This window comes from Carcharodon carcharias, chromosome 1 (genome assembly GCF_017639515.1).
Source record: "Carcharodon carcharias isolate sCarCar2 chromosome 1, sCarCar2.pri, whole genome shotgun sequence".
NCBI lineage: Eukaryota > Metazoa > Chordata > Chondrichthyes > Lamniformes > Lamnidae > Carcharodon > Carcharodon carcharias.
This window is the reverse complement of record NC_054467.1, coordinates 125184900-125193137: the sequence shown is the minus strand read 5'-3', so window position 1 is coordinate 125193137 and position 8238 is coordinate 125184900. Positions and strand designations below refer to the sequence as shown.

Sequence of the window (8238 nt, the reverse complement as noted above, 5' to 3'; positions counted from 1 at the left end):
CCCTGGCTTTATCATCCTTCAAAGGATGAGGACATGGTGAGCAGAATGTGTAAACACTCAAACTAAGAATGAAGAGGATGGTTGAGAAGACTAGCCACACTGGTGGTGATGTGGGCCCATCATGGATGGCACTGGTCCGACAGGATAAGCACTGCTACTCATCATCCTCCTGAAATCTGATGACTATGAGTGCCTCACATACATGCCTCCTCATCTGGCCCATGCTATGGCTTCTGCTCCTGCAGCCTCAGCTTCCTCAACTTCATCGTCCTTATCCCTCACTATGTCCTCCTCATTAGAGGAGACATGCAGCTCCTCCATCTCAGTGTCTGGCAAGTCCTCCTCCCTTTGCAGCATCAGGTTGTACAGAGCGCAGCAAACCACGATGATCTGTGAGATTCTCTGGGGAATGTACTGGAGTGCCAGATCTACCGAGGCATTGGAATCTTCAAGATGCCAATGGTCTGCTCTACCAATGTTTGTGTGGCAGAATGAGCATCGTTGTACCTCCCCTCAACTGGAATTTGTGGCCATTGGACGGGTGTCATTAGCCATGTCCTTTGTGGCTACCCTTTGTCACTGAGGAGCCAACCCTGGATCCTGTGTGGTCCGTCGAAGATGTCCAGGATCTATGATGTAGTAAAACTATCATTTTTTTCATAATATTTTTCTGGTTTATTGTGAAATAGGTTTATGGGGATAGGTATCGTTGGATCTGTGTGTGATTTAATGACATTTGGAGTCATGTAGACTGCAAGTTTGAAATCATCAAAAGAAGCTAGGTGCTTGACATGCTAATGAGTAAACATGGATGCTGGCTTAGCACATAAGGTGTGAAGAGAATTTGCATTTTTTGAGATAAATGAAGGGATATTTGGATTTCAAAGGGATCTTAGTCTGTTTACAACTAGCCAGATAAGCAAGGCTAAGGAATGTGTTTATTTTTTCCCAAAAGTTACTGGCAATATTGGCGCCATGGAAGTTATGTTATGAGGAAGGTACAGTTTCAAAGACGTATGGAACAATAGAATTTACATATTAAAAATAGATTGTGGGTTCAAGGGCTTGGTTACAGCCTATGCACCGATTAGCCAATACAACCCTGACCATCACAATGACTGCTCTCAGTATCTCAGCTTTCCCCCAGCCCCGTTTCAGTAGACACACTGCTACATTAAGGATTTAGGCAGGTGCTTGGATGTCCTGCATTTATCTGAGGTGATAAATTACTCATTAAATGAACTCTATGACTACATACTTCGAAATACACATGAGGGCACATGCTCTGTGAGGGGATAAGATTCTTTTTGGAGGGCCTGGGAGTTCCCATCTCTGAACCTGGCAGCTGCAAGGTTTTGGGGTGGGGTCTGCAAGAGGCTTCTCCAGTTTGTCCAGGTGCCCACTTGTTTTTGGAGCCATTATCCCACTGGGGAATTAGCACGATTAATACGATTGCAGAGAGATTGATGATTGGAATGCATCGGAAGTAATCTCACATGAATGCGCTATTACATTGAAGGCTCCAGGTTGTGTCTATAGTTACTGAGATGCTCCTAACATGTCTCAGTTGTGCATTCCTCCTCATATGGCATTACAGAATACAGGTAGATGCACCTTTAATCAGCTCCCCAGTGCTGTGATCCACTCCCAGAAGTCAAAACAGCCCTCCCCTGCAGCATTTTTTCTTAGTTTCACTTTCTACTGCACCATTGAGGTTCCAAGATGATGGTCCTCAGGTTTTATTTCCAGACCAGCTTTAACCCTCTGTTTGTGACAGTGGAAATCCCTCCCATCCTCCTGGAGGAGCATAATGTTCAGGTTTCCCTCCCTCCTATTACTCAGTCCTCCTCCTATAATCCCTGATCCCATTGTAATTGTAGTTGATATTCCTGTGTTACCTGACTCATTTGAAGTGGATGTGCCTATGTCTCAAATAGGCCTTACCCTCCCCACCTTGAGGCCCACTGAACCATCACATATAAGGACCCCCATGAGACCAAAGAGTGCCCATCCCTAAAACCACCTGTTCCCCATCTACAGGCTACAGATGCCTCCCCTGACTGTGACTTTATCATCTACAGCTGAGTACTATGCAAGAAACCGCCGGATCACCGTGAGTGAGGTAATGACCATGCCCTGCCACTCTCTCTGGCGTAGAGTCCAAAGTGCCATGAGCACTGTGCGATGCAAGGTAGGTGAAGAAAGCTCAAAGTCACGAGTGAAGTGCAGGTCGCCAGGTGCACGTTGCTTATATGCAGTTAAGAATCATGCTGGTCTAGTTAGACATCGGCGTGGCCTTTTGATCCAGCATGGATTCCGGCAAGCTGTCATGATAAGCATTCATGATATTCGAATGTATTCAACTGGCCTTCCCAACATGGCACGTTGGGAAAAGTGCGCCGCCATTGAGGGTGGCAGTGGACAATCACAACCTGATTTCACACTGATGTGAAACTGACTTTTTCCCCTCCCGAGATATTTTCCTTTCCTGCCCGCCATTACACCTGTCATGGGTGGGACTGGAAATCCAGGCCATTGTCTTTTGTTCAAAGCAGGGAGAAAATTATGGTGCTGAAAATCTTCTGGTGTATTCTCGCCATAATTCTGATCGAGAAGAGTGTGGATGAAGTGCTGCATTTTTACGCATGACTGGATACACTGGGTCTCTGCCTTCACCAGAGTGTTCAACTGCCCTTGTGGGAACAGAATAGTCCCAAACAAGACCATGGTTGAGGAGGGAGAGGTACTGAAAATACCTGGGGTTCCTGTGCCAAGTTTGAGAGCCAAATGGGGCACGATGGCAGCCAGTATATCCAATAAAAATCTTTGATGGGGGTTGTAATATCTTCTCTGAAGATGTCCCAACCCTTGGATTCAGCAGTATTCAGTTGTATTTCTAAATACTGAAGATAACACGCACCCTAGTTATGCACTTAGTGGCATAGGTGCCTGCCTTTCATTTGTAAAAGAAGGAACTCCCCCTGATCATTTACATTTTGACCAATTTGGCAGCAGAGCTCCCAGTCACAATGACTAATAGCAAAATTATGATGCTACAGAAAATGTGACATAACAGAAAATGTCAGCATATATAACACTTTCAGTGTATAAACAGCAGATTTCTTGTGCTTTTGTTCATAATAGGTTGAAGCAAATAGTGTTTCATAACTTAGGCATGTTATCAACAAAGTGCTACCCTGTGGTACTCAAATCTGAGAGCACAGCATGTGGTCCAGTGGCCGAAGCTGCTGCCAATTGGTTAAGTGGAGTGAGGCAGAGGTGGGTGGGATTTCGCACTACACACTGGCCATCCAAGTAGTGGCCAGCACTCTCTCAGACTTAACCAAGTGAGGTTCTTAGTACCTTTACTTACCCACACATCTCTCTCTTTGATCCAGCAGGAGGAGAACATCAGGATCAGGGAACTGGTGATTTAGCGGTATGCCTCATTGCTCACAGAGGAGGAAGAAGAAGAGGAAGAGAAGGAGGAAAAGGAGAAGACAACCTCAAGATGAAGGGGTGGCAGGGCCTGCTGCACAAGCAGCTGATGATCCACAGAGAGCCATCACTCAAAGGTACTTTGCTAGACACAGAGTCTATAGATAGCACTTGTCATTTCTGCAAATGACTGAGAACCAGTATTGCCAAAGACCGCATATGTCTAGGGAACGGTTTGGTCACATATGCCACCTGCTGCAGGATTTGGTGCCACGGGGATATGAAGAGCATCCACTGCCAGTGTCCGTAAAAGTGACTGCGACACTCAATTTTTTATGTCAGTTGCTCCTTTCAGGGCTCCACAAAAGACCTGTGCAGGATCTCACAAGACTTCAAGCACAAGTGTATCCAGGAGGTCATGGACGCCATCTTCGCAAAGGCACAGAACTTTGTGCATTTTGCCCAGGATCAGGAAAGCCAGAAAGCAAGATCACTTGGATTTGCACATATCTCAAGTTTTCCACAGACACAGGGTGCCATCAACTGCACTCATGTGGTGCTTAGATCTCTGTGGAAACAAGCAATCAACTATGTCAACCGCAAGGGCTTTCACTCGCTGAATGTTCAGCTTGTGTGCAACCACCACAAACACATTCCACAGGTCTGCGCACAATTCCCAGGGAGCATCCGTGATTCCTACATCCTTAGCAGGGTCCAGAAAGGCTGCAGGGTTGGCTCCTCCGGGACAATGGCTAGCCACAGTGGATGTGGCTGATGAAGCCTGTGCAGTGTCCTCAGACTGTAGCAGATTGACCGTATAACGAGGCTCATGCCACGACCAGGACTTTGGTAGAGGCAAACAATAGGCGTTTTGAAAATGAAGTTCTGATGCCTCAACAGATGCAATGGAGCACTGCAATACAGTCCCCAGAGGGTGTCGTACATCATCGTCACCTGCTGCACGTTCCACACGCTGGCGCTGCAACGGGGAGGACCTGGCTGAGGAGAAGATGGAGGAGGTGCATGTATCCTCTGATGAGGAGGACGAAGGGGATGATGATGATGAGGTCCTCGCAAGCAAGGATGCCACCGTTAAGGCCATTACACTGGCCAGATGAGGCAGGCACACTGGGGAGGCCCTCATTGCTGCAAGATTTGTGGAAGATGATGAGATGCAATGACAGTCCTGTCATCCACACTTTGCATCTGTGAACATTTGACTCCTGTGTGGCTGATGGCAGCGCACATACTCTCAGTGCTCAGGCTCATGTCATGGAGATGCAGCGGAGGCTCTAAAGTCGCGAGATTTCAGGAGGTTGATGAAGACATACAGTGAGGACACTTCATAGATCTTCACATTGCCTCTGTGAATGTCTGACTTGTGTCCGGCTGAGGGCAGCTTGCTTGCCCTCTGTAATCGGGGTCATATCATGCAGGCCCAGTCGTGAAACTTTAAATGCACCTGACCCTTTGTCAGTCTTCAGCACCTGTCCCCTTCAAGAGCACAGCATCACCTGTCACAGATGCTGATGAGATGGAGGGGCCAGCCCCACCTTAAAGGTGCTGAAAGCACACAGAGAGAATGACAGAACTCTGTGACACCTGCCCACGACATTCTGGCAGTAATGGCAAGCACCATCGAGTTGCAGGCATCAGTAAAGTGTGCAGTGAGTGTGTCAGTGAGTGGACCATCACTTTGGTCCAAAGTCTGCACAAAGCACAGGGAAGAGGCCCTGGACTGATACACCTGCCTTTATTTTGTGCAGGAACCAAGCTTCATCGGAGTGACACAAGCACTACTCATCATATCAAGGAGTCATTGGCAAGGCGACATTCTTGTGAGTTTATTTACAATAGTGAACATTGAATACAAGTGATTAACACCCATGCCCATCCAGCAGCGACAAGATGCAGATTTTTGGGAAAACTCTGACTGGGAAAACCATCTCTCTCAAGGTGGAACCGAGCGACACCATCGAGAATGTGAAAGCAAAAGTCCAGGGCAAGGAGGGGATTCCCCTGGATCAGCAGCGACTGATCTTTGTTGGGAAGCAGCTGGAAGATGGATGCACCCTGTCTGGCTACAACATCCAGAAAGAGTCGACTCTACATTTGGTGCTACGTCTGAGGGGTGGTGTCCTGGACCTCTCCCTCCGAATCCTCACTTAGAAATACAGCTTTGACAAGATGTTCTATCACAAGTGCTATGCCTGTCTGCATCCTCATGCATCAAACTGTCTGAAAACCAAGTGTGACCACACAAACAATCTGCGCCCTAAGAAGAAGCTGAAGTAAATGTCGGAGGCACTTACTGCCCTCAGTAAACTTGTGTCTGTGCTAAATTTCCAATAAAAGCACACATTGCACCAAAAAAAGAGTTACACCTTCCTGATTAGAAACAGGTGTGGGTGGTTGCTACCTGAGCTGCTGCTACTGGGAGAGACACACCTGTTGCTGCTACTGCTTTTTCCAACAGACTCCTCTGGACTTTTACAATCTTTTTTTTTGCTGCTGTAGGTATTGTTGCTGGAGCTGCAGGGGCCTGGAGCCTGCAAGGCCTGAGGTCTATTAAGACCTGAACAATTGGAGGGGAGACAGAAAGAGAGAGAGGTGTTGCAAGACAGGGAGGCCAGAAGACAAAGACTTGTTAAGAACATCGGAGGTGGGTGTCTGGACTTTTGTTTGGTGGGGGGCTGTAGAAAACCATGTGCTTTGTAGCAGGAGGAAAAAGACTGCTAAAGCGACTCGGAGAGAAGGGATGCATGTGTGTATTTGACATCTTGTTCCCCACCCCCCACCTCTCTTCTCACCCCGCCCGTGTCCAAGTCCAGGTAGTTGGTGCTGCCTAGTGAAGAGAAACAGTGCTAACTTCTGAGTGCCAGGCAGTACCGGTTGCCTGGCGAAGACATCGCCCTTCCCCTACAAGAAGAACAGCAAGGCCTTCACCCCCCCACTTCACTCCACCAAGCGACAGCCCCCAACCCTGCATTCTTTGTCCTTTCCTTTCCTATGTCTCCCTGTCCTTTTCCCTTCCCATCGTTACTTGCCATCAGGAGAAGGAGGTTAGACCTTTGTCCCCTCTCCCACTCTTCAAATCCTGTTGACACCTCCCGAAAGAGCTCGAGGTGGGTGTAGCTCATCCCCTGTGGCTACCACAGGGTCACCAGTAGCCAGGCCTTCCAGGGCAACAGTGAAGGTGGCACTATCACTGGTAGTGGAGCCTGCCAAGAAGACATATGTGGAAGTAGCTGCTTCTGCAGCTCCCACTGCTCCTGCAGCCCCTTTACCTTTCTGTCTCTTGACCAAGACCCTGGGGATAAATGGCTACATCTACCACAAGGTGATGATTGAGGCATGTGTGAAGGCTTTGGCCGGGTTTGTCCGCCCCTCGACCATCGTCGGCCATGTACAGAAAGTCAGTATTCTTCCTGAGGTCTGAGCAGGCAGTGCACCTGGCCATTGCCAAGGTGCTCACTGTGAGTGGGACCTTTTTAGCGATGGACCCATTGGAGGCCACCACTGGGAGGCTTGTATTGTCTAATGTCCCACCCATTATCCCCAGTGGGCTCCTCCTCCCCCACCTTCACCTACTGGGGGAGGTCAGGTCTGGGGTTGTGCTGATCCCACTCAGCCCCAGAGAGCTGAGCCTTTGCCACATTTACTCCTTCCGCCACCTGGCCCGGGAGGATTGCACGGATGGGTAATTTGACATCACCTTCGAGGGGGGCTGCCTACCGCTTTTTCTGATCAGAGGATGGCATGCAATGCCATGCCTCCAAGGAGATGTGGTATGTATGGAAGAAATGTCCCACCTCCAAGGCTGCCAGCACCACCCAGGTGGCCGCGACTGGCACTGCCGCACCTCCCCCCACCCCCACGCCATCTGCTCTCCTGCAAGGGGGAGTGACGCCAGTGGCGCAAGTCACCCCAGCTGCTGGCGAGGTGGGGTGGAGCAAGAAGAAGGTGCAGCAGAAGGCCAAGCACCCCAAGGCAGCCCCCAGCACCAAAACCAAAATCAAACCCCAACCCAACCTGAGACCCCTTCTACCGCCGGCTCAGGAAGTGCTGAAAATTCAGGGCCTAGCATTGGTCTCGCGTGGGATCATGGATCTGTTGGTGCCTCAGCGCCGAGTGTAGGTCCCATTGGCATCTCAGCGTGCGAACCCGGGTCCGGCAGCGAAAGTGCTCATGTCCCCGAACCAGTGGTATCATTGCAGCAGGTCTGGACACCCAAACCCCAGAGGGCGGGGTGTCACCGGGAGGAGGGAGAGGAGAGGGGGCCTCTGACATGGAGGTAACCCAGCCCCAAACCTCACCTGGGAGAGGCACCAACCATCGGAGGGGGAGGACCTTGCTGAGTACAAATCAAGCATGTCACCCCATCCCCTGGTGAAGAGGCGGTGGTGCCTTGCCCTTCCAGCTGTGTGATCCTTCACCCTGCCCTCTGGGCAATGCCACCTGACATCTCCAAGCCACCGCAGTCCCCTGAGGTGGGTGTCTCAGAGGGTGGTGAGGGCATTGCCCAGAGCCACCCTGTCACCCTGGGATGCCTACTGACCCACTGGGGCGTCTGCGGTGTGACCAGTGACCCTGGGTGGTGGCGAGGAAGGCCTCCTTGCTCCTTCCCAACCTTCGGTACCGGGCACCTCAATCCTGGGTCTGGAGCTCTTTCTACTTGCTGGGCAACCCGGTGCCTGGGGTGGAGCGGGGTTATGAGCCGTTGCCACGTCTTGGCCCAAACACCTCCCCCCCAACCCCAGAGCTGACCAGAGAGGACCACTCAGCCCTTGATCCTAGAGG

General features: G+C 50.2%; 1 pseudogene; it reads left to right on the top strand.

Annotated features, from left to right (window-relative positions):
- The first annotated feature begins 5346 nt into the window (after positions 1-5346).
- Positions 5347-5813, top strand: LOC121280540 (annotated as a pseudogene).
- Positions 5814-8238: the final 2425 nt, after the last annotated feature.